Consider the following 6,077-nt stretch of genomic DNA (forward strand, 5'->3'; position numbering starts at 1 on the left):
CACTGTTGCAGACATCTGTAGGGCACAGACAATATAAGTGTACGGAGCATATTAGTTCCATGAGATGAATTTTAAAATGGCAACAACTCAATGCAATAAAAATGAAGAAAGAAGAGAAACAAACTTACGTCTCCAAGAAGCTTGTGAAAGAGAAATTGTCGGTCATAACATACTTTCAATATTTCTTAAACTTATGATTAAACTTGCTCTGCTAAAGTTAGTCTTTTGACGTTAGCTGTTAATGTTACCACTAAAGATATCCATGCAACTCAAACTCAACTCAACTTCCTTTTATTGCCACACGGCTAGGCCGGTGGAATTAGTTTCACAGTGCAGACGGTAGCTGCAACAAAACACCACAGCAGTACAAAAAGACAAAACGTTTTCCAGAGGAAAAAGTCACAGTAATAACATGTGAATAACATGCCAATTCATGTGAAAATACACAGAAATAGAGGACAAACTCCAAAATCCCCAAAATAGAGGCACAATAATGCTTCTAGCTGCAAACCAACCAAACAAAAAACTAAACAAAAACACAATATGACTAACTTACCTACAATAATTATATTGTATGCTAAACAACACTGCTATACTGTCCCTCAAGCTTAGGTCTACTGATCAAACACGGTTTAAAGATATTGAAATAATTGTACAAGAGTAATCACCAGACAGATAAAAGATATTTCAACTTACCATGTGATTTGCTCATAAAGTGCAGGATTCAGATGGATAATCCTCAAAAAGAAAGTCCAGAGATGGCTTCAACTGGTCTGCATGTCTCCTCTAGAAATGCAGTAGCGTTCTGTTGATTCAAACATCACTCCCAGAATGCAACGCTATTTACGGTATATTACAGTATTTTATGGGAAACGGCAAACTGCCCGTCGATATTGCCCAGAATGCATTGTTTTCTACAGTATATTACCGTTTTAATGAGAAACAGTATGCTACTGTCAGAATTTGACTGTTTTTTTACAGCATTTTGTTACAGTGTGGTGAAAAAACTACTCAAGTACTGAGTAACTCTTGGGTAACGTCTTATTTTTTTAACACAACCATTCAAACAGACAAAAGTACAAAATAATCATATTCAGGATAATTAAATCAAGAAATAAAAGAAATAAAAATAAAATATATATATTTTTAAATTAATAAAAAATAAAAAATAGCTTAGATTAAAATAAGCTTAAAGTAAATTCAAGTACTTTAATAAATAATAAAATAACAGAATAAAAAAATAAATTAAGCACAAGTAGCACAAAATTTCCAGCCTTTGTACATTTTTCCCAAAGAATCCCCCAGTGATGTCATGAGATTGACGCGTACGCGGATAAAAGAAAAGTAACAAGCTCAACGTAGCCTAATGTAGTGGAGTAAGAGTAACAGTTTCTTCTTCACAAATCTACTCAAGTAAAAGTACAAAGTACAGTGATTCAAAACTACTCCTAAGAGTACAAAATTTCCCAAAACGTACTCAAGTAAAAGTAACGGAGTAAATGTAACTCGTTACTACCCACCTCTGTGAAAAACCGAGAAAGGAAAGGCAGAAATATATTGTATGTAAGTATTCATTGAAGTTATCAATTAGCTGATTAATACATGGACAGTTGATGTACTACATAAACTATATAAACAGGTTTAGGTGGCAAACACTGGGTTGGTCAGAGGGTGGGACTGCAGGTCAGCATGCCGCTCTGGAAGCTCTCCCAGCAAACGTATATACAGCAGAGAAACAGAGGGGGCAGACCAGCACAAGAAACTACAAGTACAATGGAGCACTGTTATGCTTACGAGGCGCTCATATACCCTGGAGCCCCCGGTACAGGGGGCAAATGCCATATAAGAACATAAGCCTGAGACCAGGTGGAGCGTAAAGGGTTTGGGTGGATTTGAAGGAAGAAAAGAGAAGATGAGGAAAGAATGGGAGAGGAGAAGGGTGAGGGGCATCCTTGTCGGTGTCCCCCTCTGAAACAAAGCTCTGTTTAAGACGAGGCACAGCAAGTTTACCTGTATAGCACATTTCAGGTACAAGACAATTTAAAGTGCTTTACATAAAAAAAACCTTTTTAAAAATGTCTAAAAAAGGTCAAAGAGTTTAAAAACAGAATTAAAGACAGACAGACATAAATTAAAAAGAATAAAACAAATGAGATTAAAAAAAATAAGGCATTGTGGAAGATTTCTGAAGTGCAGCAGTAAATAAAAATGTTTTCAACCTTGACTTAAAACATTTGAGAGTTTCAGCAGCCCTGATGCATTCTGGGAAGTTCATCATGGACCAGGAGATCAGAGATGTGTTTTGGTCTGAGACCATTCAGAGATTTATAAACCAGCAGCAGGATTTAACATCTGTTCTGCCAGAGTAGAGATCTAAGACCTGGAGTTATATGGTCCAGTTTCCTGGTCTCAGTGAGGACTCTGGTCTCCTGGTCTTAGGCAAGGCAAGTTTATTTGTAAAGCACAATTCAACACAAGGTAATTCAAAGTGCTTTACATTGACATTAAAAGCAGCAAGACATAATTAGACAGTAAATAACAAATAAGATTGAATAAAATTATGAATAAGATGATAAGAAAAGAAGTAAAATAATAAAAAGCACAAGTTGTTAAAAATAAGGGCAGTAAAGTCCAGCAGGTAAGTATTTAATTTAAGAGTACGCTTCAGTAAACAGTAATGTTTTTAGGCCTGATTTGAAGGAGCTGACAGTTGGAGCAGACCTCAGGTCTACAGGAAGTTTGTTCCACCGGTGAGGAGCAGAATAACTGAACGCTGCCTCACCTTGCTTGGTTCTGGTTCTTGGGAACCACAACAAACCAGATCCAGATGAACCTCAGGGGTCTGGGAGCTTCATAGGAACTAACAGATCCAGCGTGCATTTTGGTCCAAGACCATTCAGTGCTTTGTAGACCAGCAGTAAGGTTTTAAACTCTATCCTTTGACTCACTGGAAGCCAGCGTAGTGATTTCATGACCGGTGTAATGTGGTCCAGTTTCCTGGTGTTTGTAAGGACTCTGGCGGCAGCGTTCTGGATCAGCTGCAGCTGCCTGATTGATTTCTTGTTAAGGCCTGTAAAGATGCCATTGCAATAATCCAACCTACTGAAAATGAATGCATGAATAAGTTTTTCCATGTCTTGTTTAGACAGAAACCCCTTAATTCTAGCAATGTTTTCAGGTAGTAATAGGCAGATTTAGTTATAAACTTTAGATGGCTATTTAAGTTCAGGTCTGAGTCAATAATTACACCAAGATTTCTGGCTTGATTCGTAGCTGTCAATGACATGGAGCCAAGGTGAGCGCTGATCTTTTCCCTTTTATTTTTAGGGCCAAAAATGATCACCTCTGTCTTTTCTGCATTTAGCTGGATAAAATTCTGGCACATCCACTCATTGATTTGGTGAATACAGTTACTCAATGAGAGTAGGGGTCTTAGTGAGGACTCTGGTCTCCTGGTCTTAGGGAGGACTCGGCAGCAGGTTCTGGACTAACTGCAGCTGGTTGATGGAGGTTCTAGAGAGACCTGTGAGACAGCGTTACAGTAGTCCAGTCTACTGAAGATAAAAGCTGGACAAGTTCTGCTGAGACCAGCGGGTCTAATCTTGTCCTGTAGCTGCAGCTATGACTAGTGGCCCTAGGACACTAGAGTTTAAACTAACTAGAGGCTTTACTAAACAGAAATGTTTTAAGTTTGGTTTTAAAGGTGGTGGTGGTGTCAGCCTCCTTAACCCGGATTGGAAGTTGGTTCCAATGAGTGGTGCCTGATAGCAGAAGACCCATCCTCCAAATCTGCATTTAGATACTTTAGGAACTACGAGTAAACCTGCCCTCTGAAAGTGGAGAGCTATATTAAGGAGGTAACATCAGCTTGTCTGGATAATGTGGAGTTAGGCCGTTTAGGACTTTATACACAAGTAGCATAATTTTGAATTGGATTGTAAATATTATGAAGCCAATGGAGCGAAGCTAACACTGGAGAGACGTGGTCTCTCTTGCTGATTCCTGTCAGCACTCGCGCTGCTGCATTTTGGACATTTGGACCAATTACTTGGACATCCTGCTAATAACACATCGCAGTAATCTAGGCTAGAAGATACAAATGCGTCGATATGTTATTTTTTTAATTCATATGTTGCTTAAAAGATCAATCCTGTCAAAATGGCCAGTATTTCTCATTATTGTACTAGAGGCCAGTACGGAATTGGGTAATCCGTTCCTGGGGTGTTTAAAGGCAAATGGTTTGTGGACATCCAGTGCTCAATGTCCTGAAGACATGCCCGAAGTCTGGCTAATGGTTCTTTTTCATAAATACAGCTGCCTATCATCAGCATAGCAATGACAATTGATGCCATGATTCTGGATAATCTTTCCCAAGAGCTGTATGTATAGAGTGAACAGGACTGGCCCAAGAACTGAACCCTGTGGGACACCGTATCAGAACCTTTTTTCTGTCCGAAAGAGACGTCAATACCATGAACAAGCTTTAATGACAAAAAAACTCATCTTACCAAAGGACATTTGAAGATTGGCTACTGTCATGAATTCTGCTTATTTTCTCACTGTACAATGCTGAACTTCAAATTGTCTGGAAATTATTTTAGGCACTTACCAAGTGATGTTTTATCATTACTGTTGGTGTGAACTACTCAAAGATGCTTAAAGTTTCACAGAACCATTGCGGGGCCACTTCAACTCCCTGACAGCTACTCCGTCGTGGAGAATAGAGGTGGACAGGAAAAGAGGTGTGGAGTTTTACACAGCCTTGTGGGGTTTATTTAGAACAGAATAGAAACACTTCAAAAAGACGTAGACAGAGTCCCAGAACACTCAATACCTGACAGAGCTGGATATTTTTAGACTGACCATTTGTTTTATCTTGGATCCCAAAAGAACTTAAATACTGTCCCTTTATGCTATTTGTCATCTTCTGAGTCAACACGTAACGTTGCTATCACGAGCCAACCTTCGATCCTTGGCACCTAGCCTCTCCGAGAGCATCATACATCACGAAATCAGATCTCCACATGGCACAGGTCGCATAGCTGTGTGCTTCAAACCATTTCTTCCATACCAACAAGTTAAACATCTGGAGCTGTCAGCGACTTCACAGCAGGGTCACGGCCAGCGGGGGAGTAAAGCACAGAGTCAGGTTAATGGGAGGAAAGGCAATCCATGGAGCAGCGAGAACATGCCTGAAATAGGAAGGACAATGAAGAAGAGGAAGCAAAAAGAAAGTAGAAACACTGTTTTTGCCCATGGTCAGCTGCTTTAAGGGTCTGGACTGGGAACCTACATGTGTACATCTTTTGAAATTAGTGTGACAACAGTGTTACAGCTTTGCGCAGCCCCGCCCCTTCCTATACGCAGAGTACGCACATTGCGTAAGGCCCCCGACGGCCAGGGGCCCCCAATTGCCTGAGTGAATTTGCGGAGTTTAGGCAAAGAACGTACTATAGGATCCTCCCACTATCTGAGTACTACAGACAGACCCCTCGCCACAGCTGCTGCTACGGTATTTGCGCAGTGGTGCGTTGTGAATCCAAAAACGTAACTTGACGTTCAATCTCATGCGTGCACGGTGCAGCAGCCAGCAGCTGTTTGTTTACGTTTACGAGCCGGCGACCGAGCCGGCGCTAAAAAGAAAACCTAGTTCAGAGTTACAGTAGTAACAGTAACACCAACACTGCAGACTGCAAAATGAAAAGGATATATCCTTCAGGGTGCAAAAAAAAGAAAAAGAAGCAACGGAATGATGAGCTGCGTCAACAACAGTCAGGTAACCAGCCAACGTGACTTCCATGCAACTTGCAGTGTTGCAGACTAGTAACGTCAATGTCGTGTTTTTGTTTTTAAAGAGGAATTCCACCATTTTTTTACATTTTATTTTATTTTTATTTTTAACTGTTTTTAAGGTGAGAGAAACCCTGCAAAAACACTGGCCAAAATCAGTCCAAATCGGCCCAAATCGTGCCCAAATTGGCCCAAATCGCCGCGGCCGCCGGCGATTCCTGCTTAGGGCCCCCTGGGAGCCAGGATCGGCACTGGCTTTGCGGTAACCCACTTCAGAGGTTCAACAA

The sequence above is a fragment of the Cololabis saira genome, chromosome 19 (genome assembly GCF_033807715.1).
Source record: "Cololabis saira isolate AMF1-May2022 chromosome 19, fColSai1.1, whole genome shotgun sequence".
NCBI classification, from domain to species: domain Eukaryota; kingdom Metazoa; phylum Chordata; class Actinopteri; order Beloniformes; family Belonidae; genus Cololabis; species Cololabis saira.